The sequence below is a fragment of the Petaurus breviceps genome, unplaced genomic scaffold (assembly GCF_028583685.1).
Source record: "Petaurus breviceps papuanus isolate PSGF00001 unplaced genomic scaffold, PetGlider_PUasm1.0 174, whole genome shotgun sequence".
In the NCBI taxonomy this organism is placed as follows: domain Eukaryota; kingdom Metazoa; phylum Chordata; class Mammalia; order Diprotodontia; family Petauridae; genus Petaurus; species Petaurus breviceps.
Genome location: NW_027185761.1, coordinates 31,448,640 through 31,474,125, shown reverse-complemented (window position 1 = coordinate 31,474,125; position 25,486 = coordinate 31,448,640). Strand labels below are relative to the sequence as shown.

Sequence of the window (25,486 nt, the reverse complement as noted above, 5' to 3'; positions counted from 1 at the left end):
CCGCATCGGACCTGAAGGCTCCCAGCCCAGCCAGCCAGTCCCGGGAAACTGTCCTGTTCCTCGACGACGACACAAAACGACACCCCCTCCGACCCAGACAACCTAGAAAGCTCCCACTGTTCTCGCTCCCCCAGCACTCCCCGCTCCCCAGCTGCCCCAAAGCCAGGGAGACAATTTGGAACCTCAGCCCGGGAAGCCCAGGGCATTCTGGGAATTGTAGTCTCATTTCACCGCCGGAGGCGCCTGCGAGACCCTTGACTTGGACTACATTGCCCAGGGAGCCACGAGGGGTATATAAGCCGCGGCGAAGCGGAGCCCAAGTGCAGTAACCATGTGGATGTTCTGCTGAACCGTTTCCTGAAACTCACAGGGGTGGGAGGAGGAGGAGGAGGTGGTGGAGGTGGCGGAGGAGAAGAAGAAGAAGGAGGGGGAGGAGGAGAAGCAGCAGCAGGAGGAGGAGAGAGAGGTGGAGGGAGAGAGAGAAAGGCGAGGCGAGGCGAGGCATCCGACGGGACGAGACGAGACGCAGGAGGGGTGCGAGTCCGCGTCCATCCTAACGGAATGAGCTCCAGCTTCGGGGACATGGAATTACAAAGTAGCTGCTAACGCTCTCCCAGCCCGGCTCCCAAAGCCAAGCAGGCACGGCTCCTGGGAGCGACAAGGTACGGTCTGGGGCCGGGGGAGAGCGGCAAGCGTGCGGGGAAGTGACCGAGGGAGAGACGGAGCAGAACTTTTCTGCTCCGCCCTCCCCAGGCGCTCGGGGCTCCGCAGCGTTCGGGGCTGCTCGCACTCTGCTGGAGTGTGCTTGTCAATTATCTGTTTCTGCACTTTTGCATATAGGTCCCCCCTCCGCTAGCCAGAGCAACTGGCTTGCAAATAGCGGGTTCCCTCCCCCAGCCCTAAGTTAGGAGCTAGGGAGCAGTAGCAGGAAATAGGTCCGGGGGTGGAGGGGTGGACGGGGTAAAGGGAGTGGGGAAAGGCAATGAGTGTGTCTCCTCGAGGAAACGATCTTGGAGAAAAAATACTCCGACGGCACGCTTTGGTAATGCATGCAAGTGTTAGAGCCCAGGTCTTCGTGGTGCCCGGGGTGGGGGTGAGGGGTTGGGGTTGGGAAAGGTAAAAAGGGTGCCGAACAGATGAGGTTTGGGAACGTATCCTGTTTGTGTTTGCGGAGCGGGTTGAGGATGCCCAGAATCGCAAAGGATGCCATCCCCTTCTCCTCCAGCAAACAAGTGCTTGGGGATCTGCTCACACTTTCCCCCCAGAACTATTTGAATATTGCAGAGATGTGAGACATACAGTGTTATCCGTCGCCTTTTTATGGAGTGCGTGCCAGGAATAGAGAAATCACCCTCAGGTTTTAGATCTAGGCTGAAGCCGAATCATAGAGGGACGGACTAATCAAGTTTGTAGGAGGTTACCTGAGCGAAGGGATCTAACGCTTATTAGATAAGCTGTTCTTGGTGTCTTGAACAGACACCACGAGAACTGACATTCTATAGCCCTTGTAATGAGTCATTTTTTTCTTCCTTTTTTTTTTTTTTAAACTCAGGCGCTGACCCAGCGGAGCAGGAACTGTACCACCCCAGTTTGGGTTTGCTGTTGACTTAGCCTGTGACAGGTGAGTGCAATCAGTAATGAGCATTGCTTTCTAACTGCCCCCCTGGCCCTTAAAAGCTGTCAGAACCGGGATGGAGGAAGCAAAAAGGACCATAAAGCTCAGGCTGTAGTATTGATTGTCCCACCTCACTGACAGTTCTGTAGAGCACACATGGCATGGGATATTTGAGTTGCCTTAGGGAATCAGTCACTACTCTAGTACCCAGAGTCAGAATTGTAGTAGACAAATCACAGATGTGTAAGAAGGTAGAATGGAATTGAACGGGGGAAGAAAAGAGAAAATCTGACTTGTTAGGTAGTGTGCATGTGATTTAAATTTTCAAAGATATACTGTGTTTTATCTGCCAAGCATGTAAGCAAAATTAACTGCCTCAAAAATAACTTTCCACCAAGTGAATATGTGCTTGTCAGTTTAGGATTGGATGGGAAGAGAAGACTGTCTTTGGGTAAATGAAATAATCACAGCTGATCTGGTTTATTTATTTATATTGAAAAGCTAAGTCAAATCTGGACATGAAGGCGAAAATATCAGCACTCAGCACTTGGCCTGAAGCCAAGCACATGTCAAAGGATTCAATAAGTTAATGCTGTTGGAGTGCCTTCTGTGGGACATGAGTTGGGGCCAGCATTTCTGCTATAAACACAGGCCCGCCAGCTTTTCCAGATTGGTTTGAGATGCGTTAGTGGAGGGAGGATCGGACTGTGTACATACATCCACACAACTGTAAGCTTGCCCATCTGAAGTTTTCTTCTTAAATGGTCAAAAAACAAGGCCACAGGGGGTGGATAGGTCTTGGTAACTCATGTAACAGTCTAAATATTTAGCTGTTCCCTGGGCTACAGTCTTTGGGCTTTTCTAATTTGAAAAGGAAAAAAAAATCAGACACTTCATTAAAGAGGTGTAGCGCTTTTGTTTCCTGTTGATAAAATTCTCAGGAGTGCTAAAGGAGTGGGAAGCATTTGTACTCTATTCATCTGTATTTGTGGAGAGACTAGGCCCATTAATTCATGTGGTGCTAATGAGGTTAAAACTGGGAATTCCATCCCCTTCCTGACCAGTTAGTTCTGTACTGAGCAGAGCAGCTTCACAACCACAGATTGACCCTCCCTTTCTGGCCACAATGCTTCTCAGATGCCTGCTTGTGGGTCAGAGATAGAGAGAGAACATGCCAACAAATTTTCTATATCATATCCTCCATATCCTCATTGGTAGAACTGTTTATAAGAGCCATATATCTTTGGTTTCTTTGGGTACTAGAATTTTTTGGGATGGTATCTTGTTTTCTGAAATCAAAGTAAGTTGTTTGGGGCTGTGAAAAAGAATACTGGATAGGGAGTCACAAGGACCCAGGTTGAGATCCTGGTTCTGCTCCTTGTTGCCTATGTAGGTAAATCACATGGACCTCAATTTCTGGACCTCAGTATCCTCATCTGTAAACAGGGGGTAAGGGCTTCACTGATGACCCATGAAGCTCCTTCTTCTAAGCCTGTGTGATCTTATGATCCTATACTGATTTGAGTGTAACATTATTATCACAAAACCTTGGATAATTTCAAAGTTTGTAACCTAGAGTTTGGATCACTAGGGCTCGCTTGGTCTGCCCAAGTTGCAGCCTTATTCAAGAAGAGATGCTTGACTTGAGAAGAAAGCATTGGTCTTATTAGGAAGTAGTTATGATTCCTTTATTATGAAATTATGGATTTAAAAGTCTGAGAATATAATAATTGTTTTCAGTTTAGTTCTTTGAATCACTTTTGAAGTGAGATACCATTTTCTGCTAAGTGTTTGCAGGCAAAAGCAAGTGATCATCATAATAGCTAGCATCCTATAGTGCTTTAAAGTTTTCAGAATGCTTTACATGAGACTAGAACACATCATAATTTATTTGTTCATTTTACTGTGAATCCCAGTTCTAACTCACCACAGGACCTTGAACAAATCACTGTTTCTTTTGGAGGCTCAATTATCTTTGAAATAAAGGATCTGGCCTAGATGATCTCCCAGGATTCTTCCAACTGAAACAGTCTATCACTGATTTATGGACCCCCTGTAATGTGCAAGGCATTGCTTCAGACCTTAGGGAATATCCCAAAATAATAAGGTATGGCTTTAATCCTCAAGGGACTTATTTAGTACAGTGTAAATGAAAGAAAGAGGAAAAATTTGATAAAATGAATTCAGAGCTTAAGCTGCAGATGTGAATATTGGTGCCTTTCCACATAACCTTCGAGCTTACTTTGTTGCCCATTGTAAATTTTTGCCCCCATCAAGTACAGTCTGCCTTTTGGCTAATCCAGTGTGGAGCAGAAAAGCCTCTCAAGGTTTTCTTTCCTTTATCAGCCATGGAAGGTTCTACATGTTCCAAATGGTATGTCTATCCCTAGTGAGTTTTCTTTAAAAGCCCTTTTTACAAAACTCTGATATAAGCCTATCATCCTGGAGCACCGAGACGAATTCTGTTGACCTTTGTGTTAGATCTTATACAATGTTTTCAAAGTGACAAGATATCATACATATTGGTATTCTGTTTTAAAGAAAGTAGCCCACTTTGTTCTTTGAGAACCTAAACAGAGGCATAATGTAGTAGAATAAGTAGATGAATTAGTAGAATAAAAAAGTTGAAAATCTGGAGGATAGATTTGGGAACTATTGCCTTAATTAAGGGGGGAGAACAAAGCTAAAGAAATAAGTCAGTAAACAAATTAACCACTTTCAGAGAATTGTTGAGAAAGTATTATCAGATGGCTTTTAGGCTCCATGGGAAATCTGTTTGTGATTTTTAAAAAAAATGGGCTGCTTATGAAGAAACCAGAGCACGGACAGCAGAAAAATAACATTTAAATTTGGCTTAGAGTTCTTTTTCTAGGTCAAACTGCTCTGGGATAGACCTGGTTTAAGCAGAGTCTGCACAAGGCAAATGTGTTGCCTTATTTGCTGTTGGTTTGATTTTGTTAAAAACAAACAAATACATACACCCACACTCACTGCATTCGGAGGCCATCTCTGTTAGGGGAAGCTTTGCCAGTTGTGTGATATTAATTATCTTCTTGTATTCAGTGTTGCTGACGTGTTGTCCTAAAGAGCAGAGCTCAGGATCAGAGTAGCTTGTCTTGACTAATATTAGCGCATTGATATAAGCATCGTTGTTGCTTTTAGGAAGTGGACAGTGTCTTAGAGGTTGGCTTTTGAGAACTAAGGAATGGAATTGAATGCAGGCTTACCCATGGCAGCCTTCAGTCTTTAGCAGCAGTAGAATATATGATCCTTGAGGCAGGAACTATTTGAGGTTTTTCTGAGTTTGTATCCTCAGCACTTAACACAGTACTATTTGCACTTTTTTTGGTTCCAAGCTATGATTTCATTAGTGTATGGAGCTCGCTGTGTGCCAGCTCCCTCCAGTGATTCAGGTGGGCACCTCTTCTGTAGCTTTAGGATACTTTTATTTATTTATTTTATCAAATGCTTTATTAACTTCTAGTTTACATCGTTCATTTCTGCAAGATTTTGAGTTACAGATTTTCTCCCCGTTTTTCCCCTACCCACTGCCCCAAAATAGCAGTCCCACAGGATATCCCCTCCTCCAATCTGCTCTCTCCCATATCTTCTCCCATACACCCTCTGACTTTCCAGTAGGGCATGGTGGATCTCTATGCCCCAGTGCCTGTATATCTTATTTCCCATTTACGTGTAAAATAATATTGACAATAATATATATATATATATATGTATATATATAATATATATTTTAAACATTTGATTTTAAAACTTTGAATTCCAGATATTCATTCCCTTCCTCCCTTGTCACCCACCCTTACTGGGAAGATAAGCAGTTCAGTATAGTTTGTACAGGTATAGCTATGCAAAACATTTCCATAGTAGATATATTTTAAAAGACTGACTATATTTCTCTCCCTCCTATCCCACCTCCCACTTGTTCTATTCTCTACTTTGATACTGTCCCTTTTCAAAAGTGGGTGCTTCCAACTTCCCTCTCCCCGAGCCTGCCCTCCCTTCCATCATTCCCCCTCTCATCCCCTTCCCCCCTACTCTCTTGTAGGGTGAGATACCGTATTTAGTGTGTGTGTCATTCCCTCCCTAAGCCAAATTCAATGAGAATAAGGTTGACCCATTCCCTTTTGCCTTCCTGTTCTTCCCCTCCATTGTAACCATTTTCCCTTACCTCTTCTATATAAGATAGTTTACCCCAATCTGTTTTTCCCCATCTCCTCTCATTATTCTTCTCTCACCTCTTAATTTCACCTTTTAACTATCATCCCTTCCCATTAAACTGGTCCTGTGCCCTCTGTCTATGTGTACCTGTACACATATATATATATATACACATTCACATATGTATTCATATGCCCATATACCCTCCTATATAGACATATATATGTATGTGTATATATATGTATATATGTATACACACATACATTTCTATTTCCTTCAATTATTCTCATACTGAGAAAAGTTTCATCAGTTACAATTATCATTTTTCCATGTAGGAATGTAAATAGTTCAACTTTGATAAGTTCCTTATGATTTCTTTTCCCTATTTTTCTCATTCTTCTCTTGCTTCGTGTATCTGTGTCAAATTTTCTATTCAATTCTGTTTTTTTCATCAAGAATTCTTGAAAGTCCTCTATTCCACTGAATGACCATGTTTTCCCCTGAAACATGATACTCAGTTTTGCTAGGTAGGTGATTCTTGGTTTTAATCCCAACTCCTTTGACCTCCGGAATATCATATTCCAAGCCCTTCAATCCCTCAGTGTAGAAGCTGCCAGATCCTGGGTTATCCTGACTGTGTTTCCACAGTATTCATAGTGGAAGATGGAGAATTGTGTGGAGGTTCTCAAGCTAAGTGTCTTGTCAATGGCCACACAAATAATGTGTCAGGATTTGGAGATCCAGATTTACCTGAATCCAAGCCTGAACCTTTGTCTACTCTGACATTCTGTCTTGTTTTTCCCTTAGTTTTCCCTATACTGCCATAGGAGTCAATGGCCCAAAAAGAATTTAGGAAGGAACCCCCAGATTGAGTGCCAGAGCCAAGCTACCATGCAAACTATTTGCCCTCCCCAAGGGAAGCCAACATATAATTCCTACAGTCCATGCACTGGGCTTACATCAGTTTGATTAAAGGATCAGCCACAAGGAGAAACAGTGTTTAAGCTGAAGACTTTCTTTCCGACTTGTAGAATTGAGCTATTGGATTTTTTATTTGACAGTTTCCAAGCTCTTGCACACCTCATTATGACTCAAAATGTCACTGAACTGTGTGGCCATTTCAAGTGTATGAGGTTTTTTTTTTATTTTCAGAGAGAGCTGGATTTCATAAAGTCTGATTCCAGTTGGAGCCACATAGTTAGTGACCCCCATTTCTAAGTTTTTATTTATATGTTTCCTTATTATTAGGCTGTCACTTCTTGTACCTATTTGTGTACCTGCGCCGCTGTTAACCTTATCCATGCTTCTGATTTGTCAGAGGCTGGGAAATGAGGGTGTTCGTTTAGACTCAGCAGACATCTTCCATGTATGATGGCTATACTGTTGCAGGTGCTGAGGATACCAAGACACAGAGGAAAGAAGACTAGACCCCAAGGAGCTTACATTCCACTGGTGGTACAAGCAGTAGGCAGATAGGTCCAGCACCTGCTAGGGGCCAACAAAAAAAAAAACGTAACAAGATACTAATAAATGCCAACGAACTTTACATTGTAATTTAAAGTTTGCAAAGAGCTAGTGCTCTCTCTCACTCTCACTTTCCCTGTCTTTCTCTCTTCCCCTTTCTCCTTTCTCTCCCCCTATTCACACATACATATACACAGATGAAATCTCTCTTGAGCCTCACACCTCCCTTGTCTGCAGAATAATCTGCAGGCATGATTATTCCCTATCCCCCTTTTACAGATGAGGAAGCTGAGGATCAGAGAGTTCAAGTAGGTCATCGGGCCCCTGGATCTTACATCCAGTGAGCATCAAAGTTGTGATCTGAACCCAGGCCTTCCTAACTTCAAAACTACTGTTCTATCCATTATGCCACACTACTTCTCTAATAGAAATTTTATGATAGAATGATTGATTTGGAGCCAGAAGTCATCTTAAAGGCAAACTAGTCCAATGTTTTCATTTTTAGGTGAGGAAAGTGAAGGGACACCTGTCCAAGATCATAGAGACAGTGATAGGGAAAGGGATAGTCAGTTCCTCTAACTCCAAATCCAGTACTTTTTGACTCTGTCCCTCATGTTTCCCAAACCTATACAAATATATCCAATTTCAGGAGAAAAGGAGCATTAACAACCCAGACCAGAACAGGCCTTAGGAATGAGGTAGCTCCTGAGCCATACGTTGAAGGCAGAGAAAGACCCTAAGAGATGATTAAGAAATAAGCTGCAGAGCAGAGGAGGGCTGTTGTGAATAAAGCCCCTGGTCTCGGACTTGGTGACACCTTTGTTCCTACTTGGAGTCATTCGTTTGCCTCCCTCTGGATGTTTCACTTTGTTCCAGATAGTTGGCGATCCCAGACAGGGGACCTTCCCATCCTTCTGGTGGTAATTACTAGATCTGTATTCTTCAGCTGGGCAGGTAGGAAACACCTGCTCCACACATGTCACAGACAGAAACAGGAACCAAAGTAGGCCTTGCCCTTGGTAAGTTTAGAGTCTGGTCCTCTTGCTACCTGCAGATTATCTTTACCTCTCCCTTGTGGCTCACACATCTGCCCAGGGTTTCTGTCAGGAAGAGAAGAATCAGTTTGGGGAAGAGGTAAATTCAGTCCCACCTGCTAGATTGTAAAAAGGCAGGGCCTAATTTCAGTGGTTTCACCTCCTTTATTTTCTCATGGTTGAAAAATTACCACAAGAATCTTCCTAGGCAGAACTTTCTGGACATATGTTCATTCTAGTGCATATATATGTACACATATGTATTTGCACACACGTTTTTGCACATTGTGGACTTAACACGTCATAAAAATTACCTTTAGAAGCCATAGGCTTCTAACTAGACAGTGGCTAGAAAGTGTGTGACATACGTGGTTGGGCAGAGGACTTTACAATTTGAGAATGTTGTTTGGGTGTTACTATTAACAAAGAAAGAGCCTCGAGAGTGACATGTAAATCACAAACCAGAACCTTACTATTGGTAATAGCCCTGTTTTACTGAAGTGGGAGAAGGGAACTCTTGAGGGCTGAGTATAGATTCTTCTCTCTGGGTGGGCAAAACAGGTAACATCTGTGTGCATTCATTTCCTCTTCTGTTGAATGAGTATAAAAATATCTGCTGCTTGTCACATACACAGCTTAATTAGCTGGTATTTGCAAAGGCCTTGTCCTATGGTGTAGTAGAGAGAATCAGGAGAACCTGCCTGTGACCACAGAGAGACACTGACTTAATTTCTTGGTGCTTCCAGACATCTCTGGGAGAACACTGCTAGTGAATGGAACATGTTTCCAATCAGTCAGTAAACATCTACTAAAGCCTCGACTGTGTGCCAGACGTTGTGTGATAGTGCTAAGCAAACAAAGCCAAAAGACCCCACCCTCAAGGAGTGTGTATTTTATTAGACTGTTTCACGATGAAATTATATAGATTTTGAAAAAAGCCAACCTTATCCAAGCTTAATGGTTTTTTTCCCGCTTTAGTAGTGTCTACCTTGTCTTGGTTGCCTTTTTTCTCTTTTCTTGTTATTTTTCATAGTTATGCTACAGTGTGGGTCTTACTTTGTCCTGGCTCCAAAAGAATCCTGGACTGGGAATCAGGAGACCTTGATTCTTGCTTTGGTTCTGTTGCTGCTAGAAGCAGTGTGACTTTGGGGAGGGCCTTTTACCTCTCTGGATCACACTTTCCAAATCTTTGAAACGAGAGTGATGGAGCCAGTGATCTCAAAGGTCACTTCTTTAACTCAGCAGTGGTGAACCAAATCCAGTGAAGTTTAGATGATGTTGCCCTGGCAGTCAGAGTTTGGAGTCAGGAAAGGAACACAAATATTTTCCTATTATATACAAATGTATACCTGTGTATCTTGAGTCATCTGTACAGCATTTGTTTTTATTATTTTCTAGTGGACACATTGTGACAATTATAAGATAATAGATTTAGAACTGAAGGGCACCTTGAAGGTTAGCTAACCCAACCCCATACTTTTTTGGATGGGGAAACTGAGACCCAGACATATTGAGGGCCATGACCATGGTTAGCTAGTGAATCTGAAACAAGATCCTCTGACACTGATTCCAGCATTCTTTCTACCATCCCATACAAAATTGCATTGTACAAGTGAGAGAGACTTTTGAAGGCTGTATAATTACTATATAAAAGAATTAGAGAATATCACTCTGTAGTTATGTGGTTTTAAAACCATTCTACTTTTGACTCTCTTGGGTCATCTAGGAAGACTGCAGAAAGCTAAAACTTCAACTTTTGATGATTTACTTTGGGACCAGTTTGAAAACGAAAGCAGGATTTTTTTTTTGCTTTGAGAGAATTACTATTCATAATTCATAATTGAATAAAATTTCTTGTGGTAGACACAATCTGAATCTCTGAAGACGATCTGATGACTGAAGATCAGATTAGCAACTAGCAGTAGTGAAAGGGGGTAGGGACTTGAAAATGCCTTGTTGCTAATGACTGTTTCACAACTCAAGATTTTATCTTCAATTATCTTTGCTTAAAGGAAGTTCCAAAATGTTATCCAGGGACATCCAGAGCTGGAGTGAAATGAGAGTCAGCTGGTTGAATAAAGATAATTTAAAAAAGAATATGGAGGTGTGTTCACTATCTCATTTATTGTTAGATTAGCCTATGCATTTGGGGGTAAGAGATTAGAATAATGCCCCTCTATCCTCTGGAGTGGGACTTTTTTGGTAATCCTTTGTAGCATGATAAAATAATAATGATAACAAAACGACAATGATGATGATGATGGTACCAATAGTAACAACTGACATTTATATAGGCTTTTAAGGTTTCTAAATCACTTGACATACCCTCCCATTTGTTCCATGTTACAGCCTCTTTCTTTCTCTCTCTTCTTTCTTTTCTTTCTTTCTTTCTTTCTCTCTCTCTTTCTCTCTCTTTCTCTCTCTCTTTCTCTCTCTTTCTTTCTCTCTCTTCTTTCTTTCTTTCTTTCTTTCTTTCTTTCTTTCTTTCTTTCTTTCTTTCTTTCTTTCTTTCTTTCTTTCTTCCTTCCTTCCTTCCTTCCTTCCTTCCTTCCTTCCTTCCTTCCTTCCTTCCTTCCTTCCTTCCTTCCTTCCTTCCTTCCTTCCTTAATTTCTTTCTTTTTTCTTTCTTAACTTGGTCAAGGTTACACGGCCAGTTATTTCTGGGTGTGGTGCTAAGTATCTGAGCCCAGATTTGATCCTAGGTTATCCCGACTCTGAGGCCGGTGTTCTTACTCACTGTGCTACCTGACTGCCCCGTTCATTTTCTTTCTTACTTCTGCTTTTCCCCCTTAAATATTGTGGTTCACCTTACTATACTCTTATCTCTAACCATTAACTAGATGTTCTATTGTCCCATTTACCTTCATATTTAAGGCTCTTAAGCCCCGGTTTCTGTAGGCATTGTGATTATCACGGTATATTATTTTATAAATCCGATGTCCTTCGAGACTCACTTCTGCCATCACGCCTTCCCCGATCCCCTCCATTGGGGTTCTCATCTTCCTCAGGTTACCTCGTAGGTCCTCATCTGGGCACATGTTATATGCTCTCCATAGCATGTAAGCTATCTGAGGGTAAGGTCTATTTCCCTTTGGTTTTTGTATACCAGCTTGTAGTATAGGCCTAATGTAGAATGGGGACTTCATGAATGTTTCTTGAGTCAGGTTTCCTGGATTTCTAAGAGGTTGGCTGCCTTGTGGCTTCCTGGTCTCCCAGTTGTTCCTTAGACCTCTCGCTTGATGCCTGATTTGGAGGGTGGCTCCTGGATTTTGTCTTCCCCTTAAAATTACATTTGCAGAGCAACAGGCCTAGCTGAACTTGGCAAACCTGTGTCACTCACTGAATGTTGGAAAATAAAAGCCAAGAGGAAATGGAGTTACAGGCTGGCTGGTTTAGCACTGAGCAGTTGGTTGTGTCTTTCTAACTGGGAACTAGATTGGAATTTGACTTTGCTACAGTGGATATAGGGGATTCCCAGATTCCCAGAACTACACTGGGCCTGAATCCAGCCGTCTGGTTATAGAGTTCCTCTTCTGGGGCCCAGAGAAGTGAAAATGACTTGCTTGAGGTTAGACAATGAGTTAGTGGCAGGACCAGACCTGGAATCTGGGTCTGCTGAATATATTATATAGTTCAAGGCTCTGCTTTGAAACTCATAGGACATGGATTCAGATTCTACCTCTGAAGCTTACCTACTTAATCTTTGTGACCTCAGGTAGGTCACTGGACCTTAGTGGGCCTCATTTTTCTCATCTGTAAAATGGGGGTGTTGCCTTTTGAGAGCCCTTTCAATTTTAGATCTGTGATTTTCTTAATTTCTTTTTGTGTCTCTTCTTTTTTTCATTTTCACTTTTTATTTTCTCTTTTAGAAATGATAGAGGAAGAAAACTTATTAGAGTATTAGCTTGTACTGAGAGGTTCAGGTGAATGAATCTCAAATCTTCATATAAATGTTAATTCAGACTGTGTGAGCCCTCATTCTTTGGGAAGAGATTGAGATGTTGGCAAATGTGGCAGGGACTCTGACCCCCCTCCTGGAGCTATTCTTTTTTTTTTTTTTTTGCCTTTTTGGAGGGCATTTAGGGTCAAGTAACTTGCCCAAGGTTACATGGCTAGTTTTTGTGTGTGTGTGTGTGTGTGTGTGGGTGTGGGTGTTAAGTGTCTGAGGCCAGAACTGAACTCCGGTCCTCCTGACCCTGGGGCTGGTGCTCTACTTGCTGCACCACTCAGCCTCTCCCTGGAGCTATTCTTTATCCAGAAAATGGATCCAGAGCCTCACAGACCATTCCCAGAAGATAGGCAGGGTTTCCTTTTTTTCTTTAATGTTATAATGACAATTTTGGGCTATCCTTTATACCAGGGACTTTTCTTGCATTCCATGAACTGATTTACTTATTTAATAGCTATATTTCAGTATAATTGGTTCCCTTTGTAATCCTATATAATTTTATTTTGTGTATCTACAAACATTATTTGGAGAAGGGGCCTGTAGGCAGTCCTGCTTGACAGGTGAGTCTTGGACTCATCCCCCCCACCAAACAAAACAGACACTGAGAGCCTCTTCTTTATACAGCTGTGAAGAATGGACAGAAATCTAATGTCTAGATGAAATTTATTCCAGTAAGCATTTATTTATCCCTACTGTGTGCCAGGCACTTACAGTGGGAAAGGTCTGGCAGGGCAGTGCCTAGAAAGCCAGCGTCAGTGTTAGAAAGCAGGTTGGGTTTAAGCCCTGTCTCACAGTAAATGTCTGTGACTGTTTCAAGACTAGGGCTTGAACAAGTTGCTTACTGACATTGTTAGAGTAGTTTTCTCATCCTTTCTACTATTGGAATCATAGATGTGGACCAGAAAAAAAAATTCCTGGGACTGTCCCAGGAGCTGGGAATACCAAGGCAAAAAAAGACCTAGTGCATGCCTCCAAGGTGCTCATGTTCTCCTGTAATAGGTGATGAGTGTTTGGAAGTGTGGGCAGACAGTTTAGATGCAGCTGCTCCTCTGTTGGTTTGGGAATCTAGTGCACCAAAGTTAGGGCATGTGAGTGTGTGTGGATACATCTTTGTGTGTGTTTAGACCTCTCTGTATTGGAATTTATACTTCAAGATACTTTTCAGTTTCTGTCTTTTTTTAAAATTAATTTTTTTTTGTTGTTTTTTGGAGGGGGAAGATAGGGCAACTGGGGTTAAGTGACTTGCCCAAGGTCACAAGGTTAGTTTTTTTTTGTTTTAAGTGTCTGAGATCAGATTTGAACTCAGGTCCTCCTGACTCTAGCCACCTAGCTGCCCCTCAGTTTCTGTCTGAAAGAAGGTCAAACAATGTGAAACCTCTTAAATCTAGAAATGAAATGCCCCTTAAAGTGTGACATATCAGAAATAATGATGCGGATTGTGAGCTTCTTGAGGGCTGACACGGGCTCATTTTATGTTTCTCTTCTCAGTGCCTTGTACATTGTAGGTGCTTGATAAATATTTGCTAAATTAAATTTAATTGCACAGTGCTCCTTTCCATCATAGGAGCATAGGCTCATTGCTGTTGTTTGTTATCTTTCTTCTCAAGGAGGTGATGTCTTGACTAGCATGGGAATTGAATTTAAGTGAGGCACAGCTTTGCAGAGTTGGAAGTCTCACTTCTCTAGAGTCATTGAAGTCCTATGGTAAGACAGAAATCTGAGATACAGAGAGTGACCTTGGCCTAAGGCTCCCTACAGGGCCATAGGCTCGTAGATTAAGAATTGATAGGGATCTTAGAGGGTTACGTTCTCTAACCTCATTTTCTGGATACCTTCTGACTTTATGAGGAGCAAGATTTGCCTGAAGCACGTCATCTTTTGTTCCTGCACCCCCAACTCGCTTTGGTGGCAGGACATAACAATTATATGATTCTCCCAAAGTTCCTGTGAGTTTCTGAAAGCATCAACATAAAAAGAAACTCTTTCCTTTAATGCTGGCAGCATCTCCCCTTGAGTTTGGAGTGTTGGGTGCAGATCTTCTCCTTACCATTTTTTTTTTGGTGGCACATTCATTTTTGTTCCACCACAAATTTCGGTTGGACTTCAAATTTCATGCCTGTTATTAATGGACTAGTCCTGGTGATGGAATCTTTGTCAAAGAAGTTACAAAAGCAGAGCTCAGAGACTTGACCTTACTTTACTCCTTGAGCATAACAAGAAAATGCCTTTGGGAAAGGGAGTTCTTTCTCCACTTTCTCCACTCTCTTGAGTGATGTTCAGAAAATTGCCTACTGTGAGTGAATTGAACAGTCAGACCCATTGGAGTGGGGTGGTTAGGAAATGGGTAGTAGGTTGCATAGGGGATCTTTAGGCCTCGACAGCTTTGCCTAATTTTAAGGTATTTATAGTGGCCTGGTTACTGGAAATCAGACTGTCAGGCTTGAGCAGCCAGGTGGTTCCATGTTTAAATAAACAAGTGTAGTTTGTTTTTCTGTGTGCGTTTGTAAAAATTTAGGAGATTGGAGATTCAAGGTCACTTGATAGGTATCAAAGTATAGTCACACTGTATCCTCTTGGGAGGGAGCAGAAGAATTTTGTGGAGGGGAATGTAAGCTTTAAAGTGAAATGATGGGGGTCCCAATCCTGGGGCTGCTTCATACTCCTGTGGGACTTTGGGTAACTCAATCTCTTTGGGTTTTAGTTTCATTTTCTGTACATTGAGGGGGTTGCATTAGGTCAAGGAGTTCTTCACCAAAGGCTTTGGTGTTTAAATGCATTCAATAAAATACATAGGGTTTTAAAGGAAATCAGTTATCCTGGAATATTGTATTTCAGTATATTTTCTGGTATATATTTCAAAATATGAAAAAAAAACCCTACTTCTCAGACCCTAGGTTAAGAACCCCTTGTTCTAGTTGAACCTTTGTATTTACCTTGCTTATATTTTGTACTTATTTGTGTTTGTACTTATTTGTGTCCTCATTCTCTAGGTCAGGGACTGCTATCTTTTTCTGTCTGTTTCCCCTAGAAGCACTGAGGTTTAGTGGCTAGGGAGCTGACCTTGAAGCCAGGCAGGACCTGGTTTCAAGTCCAGGCTCTGACCCACACTGACTTTGTTAATTAGGGCAAGTCATTTAACCTCTTCTTACCCAAGGCACCTCTCTAAGACTCTAAGTTGTAGAAGAGGACTGATCCCTCTTGGCAGAGGGGGTTTCCTCACCTGGGAATCCCCTACATACTTGACATCACTAGTTCAGGCCCTGTCTGTAGCACACTGTCTGGGACAGTAGTTGGAGCTTCTAGAAATGGTTCTTCAGTTGACTGAAATCAGCCTCCAAGGCCTTATTGCAATCCTGGGGTAACCCTGGGGTTAATTTTTAAGTGTTCTAATTTAGCCTTAGTTTCAGGGGTTGCTAACTTCTTAAATCTGAATTTTGTGTAGGTGGATGAGGAGATCTTAGAAAAACTAATCTAATGCAATGAGTGCAGTATGTGTCTGGGAAATAAAGATGGGGAAAATTACAATAAGTGGATTCTCTGCCATCATGAAAGCTTTTTATTTTTTGCAAAAATGCTTGTGTTCTATACAGTGAAATGAACTCTTTGTTTCTTGTGATTGTAATCTTCAACCCAGTTTAACACTATGAAATAGAAGAAATTCAGAAGGTCATTGTCATTTCTCTGAATGTTTCTGCAAAAGCTATGTAGTTTCCCAAAATGGGCAATACTGCCTCCTGGGGGGCACTGGAGTGATATGGGGAGGTTGTAGCCTCAGGTGCAATTGGGGGGCATTGAATAAAAATAAGGGGGCAGTGGAAGCATAAAGAAAGAAGATAAGAAATTTTTGAAAAACTGTTTCATCTCTTGTGTGACAGAGTTAAAGTTGTAGTAATTACATCATTTTCCAGATAAACACACAAAATGCAAACATACTTATAACCTATAAGTGGTCAAGTATACTGACAGGTCTTAACAAGCAAGTGTTGGCAGGTCAGTGTGTCTCAAGTTCTTGGGAAGTCCAGTGTGCATCAGCAGGTACATATAATGACTTGTTTACAGTATGATTCTATGTAGTCACATAATACAGCATGACATCAAAATTTCAATGCAGGGAAAAAACCCTACTAAGTTACAATAAATTATTAAATTTAAGCTATATCATTAAGAAAAACTATATATTTTTTGAAACGATGTAAATTAAAATAAAACTGTTAAAGAAAGTAGATTTCCAGGGGGGCACTGGGTAGTTTTTTTTTAAAGGGGGCGGTAGGCAAAATAAGTTTGGGACCCTCTGTTTTAGAGGAACCACCTTCATAATACTAGGAAGGTAGGATCCTATGAACTAAAGTTCTTTTGCCTGGAGTCAACCCAAGAGAGAAAGAGGAAATGCCTAAGAATTAAATTTTGAAGAACCAAAAGGAAACAATTTCCATAAGAAGGAAAATGAGAGTTGTATGAAGAAACTGGTGTTGCCTGACAGAGGACTCATCAGACTTAGATTTTACAAAGATAAGTTGGGGATGATAGAAAAAAGGGCAAGTACCTGAGGAGGAACAAAAGTGCCTGTAAATTTCGTGTTGTCCCAAGACTGTGGAGAGTACTAAAGCTTGGAATGAGCGATTGGGGAGGAAAGTGAAGGATAACAGAAAAAAATTGTTTTCAGCTCTATAGAGGGAAAGGAGAGGATCAAAGAAGGGATGGGATGGCTGCTTTTAAGGCCATGAGACCATGGGACCATGATGGCTGACACAGGAGACAAGACAGACCTGTTTGTTTCTTATTTTACTTGTTTTCTCTACCAAGGAGAATGTCTTTGGACTGAATAGCATAGAACAATATTGGCTAAAATCGAGTTGCTACTTAAGATAGTGAGGGAGATGGTAATACTGTTGGCTAGCATTTGTGTAGGGCTTTAAGGTTCGCCAAGTGCTTTACATATTTTATTTCATTTAGTAAGAGATCATCTAGCAGCCCTAGATGCATTCAAGGTATTTGGCCTAGATGACCTGCATTTTTGAGGACTGAAAGAACTGGAGGATGTAGTTGCTTGAATTCATTGTCAATAGTAATATTTTTTTCCAAATAGTATTTTATTTTTTTCCAATTACATGTGAAGACAATTTTTAATACTCTTTTTTCATAATAAAGTTTTGAGGTCTAAATTTTCTCCCTTCTTCTCTTCTCTCCCATTCCCAATGTGGTAAACCATTTGATATAGGTTATAGATGTGCAATTATGTAAAACATATTTCCATATTAGTCATGTTGTGAAAGAAAAAAACAGAAGAAAAAGAAAAAACCACAAAAAATAAAGTGAAAATAGTATACTTCAATCTACATTTAGAGTCCATCAGCTCTTTCTCTGGATGTTGATAGCATTTTCCATCATGAGTCTTTTGGAATTGTCTTGGATCATTGTATTGCTGAGCAGAGCTAAGTCAGTCATAGTTTATCATCACACAGTGTTGCTGTTTGTTAGTCATAATTTAAATTTAATTTAAAGATTGTGGAGAAGGAGAGGGCTACTAAAAGACTGAAGAAGAGCATGTATCTGGATTTTCAAAAAGATGGGAATAAGTAGACTCTGCAAACTGCAAGTCAGTGAACTTCACTTAGATTCTTAAAAAAGTCAGTAAATAATAGTTAGCCTCTAGATAAGAAAGTGGTGATCACAGAGCCAACCTGGGTTCATTAAGGAAAGGCTTCCTTTTTTGACAAGGTTATTAAATGATGCTCAAAGAGAACGCCATATTTAAATACTAGATTTTAGCAAAGCGTTTGATAAACATCTCATCTTATTTTTATGGAAAAGATAGAGGTTGGCTTGAAAATTATACGGAGAGGTGGATTTGGCTGAATGACTGGAATCAGTCATTAATTCCTTGGATGTCAACTTTTCATATCTCCTCTAGTAGAGTGCTTCAGATAACTGTGCTTGGCTCTCTGTTGTTTAATAGTTTTCATAATGACTCGGGTAAAGGCTTAATTGGCATATTTATCAGCTTAGTAGGTGATACAAACCTTTAAGGGTTATGCATTGCCCTGGATTCATTCATACTCAGGATCCAGAAAGATAGTGGCAGGTCAAAGCACTGGGCAATTATAACTGAGCACCTTTTGGGATGTAAGTATATGACATAGGGCAGAGATGTCAAACATGGGCTTCAAGCAGCCAGCAAAACACCCAAGTAGGCCAGAACCAGATTAAAATGTTGTTGGAAAATAAAAAAAATATATACATAATATGATAGAATGTTAATTCGTTTTTTTTCTAAGTCAGTATGTGGCCAGCATGGATCTGTTTCTTTTGAAGTTTGATGTCAATTATTTGAGTTTGATGCCACTCAGGTACCCTTATGGACAGCCAAGTGAACTATTACTGTCTCCTTATTTATTCATTCTTCATTTTTCCAGATTCTAAGGCAGTCTAGTGGGTATGTTATGGAATTATCTTATCCATTACCAAAACTATAGAAAATTTGCTCAGTTCCCAGTCCAAAGAAAAATCATCAGTTTTTTTCCTGCTTCTGGCTTTCCCCTCTCACTCTCAAACCCAGAATTTACAGGTTTAGCCAATCTCACTGTTACCAGTCAATAAGTATTTATGAAATGCCAACAATGTGTCAAATGCTTTGATACAAAGACAAAGAATGAAATAATCCTGACTTGGGGAGCTTGCATTTTGCCAAGGGAGACAAAATGTACATATATTAGCATATTCAGACTAAATCTAAGGTAGTTAAGTACAATGTAGTTAGGGAGGTTGGGCACATTTGGGAGGATTTGGAAAAGGCTTTGTGTGGTAGGTGGTGCTTAAGTTACATCTTGAAGGAAAAGAAGCATACTGTGAGATGAGGTGAAAAGAGAGTAAGAAAGACATGGAATAAGGGATAGAGTGCCACATGAGATAAGTAGAACAATTTGCCACATAGTTTGTGTTAACATTTTCAAATAATATGGAACTCAAATAAACATTTAGGTAAGATATAGTAGCTTGCAATGGGAGGTGAAAGAACAGAATGTAGAAGTTGTAAAGGGGCAAATATAGGCCTGATATAAGGAAAAACTTCCCAACAAAACTGTTTAGAAGTAGTGTGAGCTGCTTTGGGGATGAAATGGGGCAGTTAGGTGCTGTAGTTGATAGAGTGCCAAGCCTGCAGCCAAGAAGACTCATCTTTATGAGTTCAAATCCAGCCTCAGACACTTAACTGCCTCAGTTTCCTTATCTGTAAAATGAACTGGAGAAGGAAATGGCAAACAACTCCAGTATCTCTGCCAAGAAAACCTCAAATGGGGTCATGAAGAGTTGGACATGACTGAAACAACTGAACAACAAAGGAATTCCTTTTCACCAAAAATCTTCTTTCAAGGCTCAGTGACCATTTGTTTCATGTGTTTAATGGAGATTATTTTCCAGATACGAATTACTAAATGGCCTCTGAAGTCAACTGCCAGCCCTGAAATTCTGTAATACCATGAGTGCTATATTTGAGTTCACCCATCTCGAGCATTGTACTTGGGTGACAAGGCCTTAAATATGATCTCTTGCTGTAATACTATCGTTTTCTCATTCTTTAGACCATTGTTACTGAGAACTTTAAAAAAATGTTTTCCTTTATTTATCCTATCCAGCTATTCTAGCAATGGCAGCATGAATGAAGGAGACAGGAAATGGAGTAGAGGCCTCTAAGTTAAGTGTAAAAGTTTTTGAACACTTTTGAGTATTTAAATACAGATTCTTAATTTGAAATCCACCCAAAGTAAACTAGTTGTGTTGATGGCAGTTTTTAATTTTAAAAAATGAACATTTTTGTTCACATTCTTTAGCCATGCTGACAAGCCTGTAACTAATGAACTTTCCAGTGATGGTGGTGAGGAATAAATTCATTCCTACCACTGTTTTACTTAAAAACACTTTGGAGTATGTAAGTAGGATTCCATTGCATTTTGCCATCTCCCATATCCAGTAATGTGGGTCAACTTAATAAACATTTATTGATGACCTCTTGTATTCAAGGTACTATTCTAACTGTTGGGGATAGAGATACAGAGATGAAAAACAGTGCAGTACTTGCCCTCAGTTAACTTATTGTCTAACATTCAAGGGATCTAGGGGGAGGTATTTGGCTTCCACAAGTAGGATAGAAGGAAGAATGTGTTAAGGACAAAGAGAAGCCTGGCAAAGGACTATAAAATTTTATGGCAGCATCGAGAAAGAAATATGCCAACTCTTCCTCCTGGCCCTTTTTGTCAGAGGTTACAAAATAAGAAGCATACAGCTTTGCAGTGAGTGCCAGGATCTAAGGCATTGTCAGGAAAAAACTAACTTTCAGTGAGTATCAGAAGAGGCAAGAAATATGAGGGGAAGAGATCTAAGAGAGATGGGAAATTAGATGACACCGTGCAAAGGGAGGGTAGAGGAGGCTAGGGCCAGGGTAAGGTTAGGGCTGAGTTTATAACTGGGGAATGATGGAAGTGGCAGATGGCTGCCAGTGGGTACTGCCTTCCCTGCTGGTCCCAGGCATCTTGTGTAGCTTGGGTCCCGGGCCAGGCGTCCTGCCAATTGACTGGAAACATTTAGATTCTTACCAGGTATCTCAAGAGTAGACTCTTTTGTCCATCAGTAGGTACAGTGCGTGTATCTAAGTTAACAGTTTGACAGTTTACATGAAGAAACAACTAGATGTTTGAGTGGATCATAAGCTCAGCACAGGCCAGTTATGTGATCTGGCTGCTAGAAAGTTTAACTTTAACTTCATGTCAGAAAACTTTTCTGATTTTCAATTCGCTCTCACTAAATTTTGTGGTATGTGCTGCCATGGCCAAGAAAGTTTACTCTGCCATGTGATGACTTCAGTACAGAGGTGGTAAGAGGGGGGCATGGGGAGAAAAATGTGAGAAAATATGGTACAGGGGATAAAAGCAGAAAGATCAAACACTGGTCCATCTGCCATTTTACTACTCAGTCTTAACACATCATCATGATTAGAAGTCTCAGCCTCTATATTGTGAATGCTTTGTTGTACAAAAAGAATTAGGAGGGGCCAGACCTGGCCAGCTTCAAATAACATCTTAAAAAAATGAAAGTAATCACATTTTCATAAACAAGAAAAGACTTATCAATATGTATATCCCTGTGTCAGCTATCTGTGCCATGTCAGACTGCAGACCCCTCAGAGCTAAGATGAGGATTTATAATAAAAAGATGGAAAAGTTGCATTGTTATGTAATTAGTAAGATTCAACCCTGAATTTGTTAAATTATTATAAATCATATATGGCAAGGATAAAAGAAACTATATTGACTATAATAATTTAATCCAACAGTTAAACTAATGTAAATTAATTGCTACAACAGGAAGATCAAAGAAATCCAAAAAGCTCCTCCATCCACAAACATTTGATTTACTCACTGAATGGAGAAAGATAGCTGCCAAAGGCAGTGCCATGTTAGAATACAAATGTTTGGGGGGAAAAGCAGGAAGGCAGTCTATGCGAAGTGTTATCTCTTAAAGCAAGATGAGTGGAGGGTAAAAGCAGTCCAAAGAAGGGTTGGCAAGATATCCAAGCTATCCCAAGGACATTCACAGATGACAATGGAAAGAAGCCTATAAATGGGAGGAAAAAAAGGAAAAGAATTGCAAACACCATTACAGCAAATCATTTTTCACCACTATTGGACCACACCACCTCAGTTAGAAGAAGAAAAAGCACTAGAAAAAACAAAAATGGGAAAAACATCTGACCTGGATCAACCATATTTAAAGGAGGTCAGTACTGGAAGAATACAATGTCAGGGCATTGAGGGACCAATTTACAAGATAACTAAAGGAGGAGAAGAGACTGAACTCATGGGGGGGGGGGGGGGAATCACTTTGGACTTTATAACAAGTGACCAAGAAAATGACTGCCAATCTCTCTACCTATATTTCATTTCTACAAAATCATTATGAGGGTCATTTATATGTATAAATTGAGGGCGTCATTGATGGGAATCTTAGAAGGAACAAGCAGGCTTTTGCGATGATATTCAACAGTTGACTATATAGTTACCGTATCAGAGTTGACTGAAAGATGTGGAAAACTTAAAGAAGCCATTGTCTCTCTGTTGTTGATTGCAGAAAGAGCATTCCACCAGGTACAACAAAAGTTGCTTTACAGGTTCCTTTACCACAAATTGACTCCCATCAGTACATCAGGATAATTCAAGACTCTTTGTAAGATGTCACATCATCTGTTCAATGACCTAAACATCAGGTGTGGCATAAAACAGGGAGAGACATACTCACCAAAATGATTCAGCACTGTTCTAGAGGAGATCAGGCATGAGGTTCAAATCAGGAAGGATGGTGAGGTCCTCCAGATGTTCATCTATTTGCAGATGACATTATATTCATTGTGTCTAGCCCCGAGACGTTGGAGAGCCTCATAGAAAAGCTCTGAATGGAGTAGAGTGTTTGTTGTCTGGATTCAGCGTTCATCTGAATGAACACCTTACAGAGCTTTATGCCAGAATGTTTATCTGGAGTAGAGAGTACTGATCAGTGGTAAGCTGGGCCGAGAGTTGAAGGAGTAGGAGAGTGGACTGGATTGATTTGAAGAGATTACAAAACTCCTTTGCTGACTCCCAGCTTCCCACAACAGTAAAGACCCATCTTTTCGATGGTGTTGCTGTATGGAAGGGAGACCTGGGACGCTATTGCTTTTGATGAACTAGAGATGAATGTCACTGGGGGCACCGTGGAAGGGCATGGGGCGGCTCTGAGCAGGCTGCAGCATAAACCATCAAGGGCCTCTGTGATGAACAGGCGTAAAGGATGTCGTTCGAGAATTTGTTGTACACCAGGAAGAGAAGATGGACTGGTCAGGTTGCAGGAGGGAGGGATGACAGGTGGACATCCGGAGTAGAAGGCTTCACTAGTGCCATTACAATGTTGGGTGAAAGAAGGGAAGACTAATGTATGTTGAGTGGACCCCTAGTGGGAAGACACGAATGAGAAACACAAGGTGAGTTACCATCTGCATCACTGATTGGAGCTCCCCAGAGCCATGAGATCACAAATCTATTTGAGTGTTTTGTGTCTTCCTAAATTTTAAATTAGCCTTTCTCTTGGGTGAGGAAGATAGCTATTGTCTATGAAATAGTATTGCCAGGTTCATTCCTCAGTTCACTTGCTGTGACTTTCAGCTGGGTTTTAATCTTAGTGAGTATAAATTCTGAAGCACAGGAATCTCCCACAAGCCTCTTCGATGTTCTAGGAAAGGTGAATATCTCAGAGGAAAAGAAGACTTTGCCCTGTTGTTCACAACCTGCTGGAGCCCTTGGGTTGTCCAGCTATCCTAGGTGGATTTTAAAGGCCAGAGAGTGACAGTGAGGTTTCTCGAAACTGCTGCCTCAGCAGTTGAGCACATCTGGTTTTCCTCTTGGGGGTCCTTGTGAGTGGATTGAAATAGGAGCATAGTGTCAGACTGGCCGGAAGACTGTCTACAGGCACAAATGGTATTGGATCAGATGAAAAAGCAGGCTCTCCCAGTCCCTCTTAACAACAGGAAACTTTCCAGATGACCAGTCTGTTAGGCCCATCACTCATGGACTTTCCTTCTCCCCCCACCCCTCCTGGCCCTGGATGCCCTCCCTATTTGTTGACTTTACAGAGCTTTGTTTCCTTCCAGGGGAATGATGGAGTAAGGCATTCTCTGGGTTGCTAATGCTTAATTAATGGGGAAGCCATTGGAAGCTTCCAGTAGTACCAGGAAGCCTTTAGACTAATCCTTTGTTAGTGTAATTGTTGCTAGAGACCCCTGGGAAAAGTTGAATTAAAAAAAAAAAAAGAAAACCAAAGCCACAACTCTTGTGTAGGTGTCTTTTTTTTTTTTTTAAACTGTGGCCCCTGGCAAATTTCCTAGCAGGCTACCCACCCATCATAAGCTGTAGTGGGTGGACCAGTCTCTCTAGTTTTAGGAAAAAATAAAAAAAATAAAAAAGGAAATAAGTGACATTTATTGCCTACACCTAAATGAATAATAGTGGCAATTTGTAACTAGGAAGCTTTTTTTTATGACAACCTTTCACCCACAAACAAAACAAATACCATGGGCTCTGAGGTATGCTTGGGAAGTGTGGTATTGGATCCCATCTCAGAGTGTTGACATCCAGGTTGGTCAGAAACAGATCTTTCTAGTCAGTTTCTCCTTTTGTAGAGAACAGTAGGATTTTGGTTCTGCTCACATGGTGGTGGTGACAGCTTTGAGGGGAAGCAACTAGCCTGACTCTCTGCCCCTGCTCATTCTCCCTAGGGGCTGGACAGGCATTTTTTTTTTCTTTTTCTTATTTTTAGTAATTATAGGTAGCTTTTTTTTTGTCTTTTGGAGGGGGGGAAGGTAGGGCTATTGGGGTTGACACCCAAGGTCACATGGCTAATTTTTGTGTTAAGCATCTGAGGTCGAATTTGAACTCAGGTCCTCCTGACTTCGGGGCCAGTGTTCTATTCACTGCACCACCTAGCTGCCCCGAAGACAGGCATTTTCATGAGCTGCTCTGAGGGGAAGGAGAGACACAGGGGTCCAGTGGCTAGTTTTTAAATTGGGATCTGCACTGATAGGTGGCTTTGGGAGGAGTTCTCAGAGAAAAGCCTTGATCTTCTTGGGCTCCTAGAGGCACAGTTAAAAGCAATGAGTGGAAGCTGAGAAGAGGCACATTGAGTGTGCTTGAGTGTAAGGAATAATTTCCTGTTCGTTAGAGCTTTTGCCTTGGAAGTAGAACATCCCGGGATTTTCCTTGTCCCCTCCATTGGAGACTTTACAGCAGAAGCTGAAATAGGGGATCTGGCTTGGCTCCTGGTTTTACTAGGTGGCCTTAAGGTCCCTTCCAGTTCTGTGGCTTTGTGGGCTCTGTCCTCACCTTCAACAACTCTTGATGACCTTTTATATGGTTTTGAAAAAGGCAAAAACAATTTGAATTTTCCTCAGAAATTTTTATCTAATAATTGAATCTAGAAGCATACTGATTATCTATTGATGAATGAGCCCTAAATCTTCCAAAATAAACCCAAATTCATAGTAAGATAAGCAGTGACTGTCAAGTGACTTTATTCTGAATAAGTTACCAGAAAGGGGAAATATACTAATAATGTTGCCTCAACAAATTGGCTTACCTTCAGCCCATAAAAATACAGTTAAGATTATATAGGATAAAAACACATGATATTAAGGACAAATCTATGGTGGATTGTCTTTTCTGTCCATTACTT

The 25,486-nt window shown here is 41.0% G+C and overlaps 1 protein-coding gene across 1 annotated transcript in view; it reads left to right on the top strand.

Annotated features, from left to right (window-relative positions):
- The first annotated feature begins 315 nt into the window (after positions 1-315).
- The window catches only part of ITPR1 (inositol 1,4,5-trisphosphate receptor type 1), a 393,216-nt gene continuing 368,045 nt past the window's right edge, over positions 316-25,486 (top strand). Inside the window, exons 1-2 of the mRNA XM_069084059.1 lie at positions 316-662; positions 1,553-1,621. The gene's annotated coding sequence lies outside the window, so the exon portion shown is untranslated. The remainder of the gene's footprint in view (positions 663-1,552; positions 1,622-25,486) is intronic.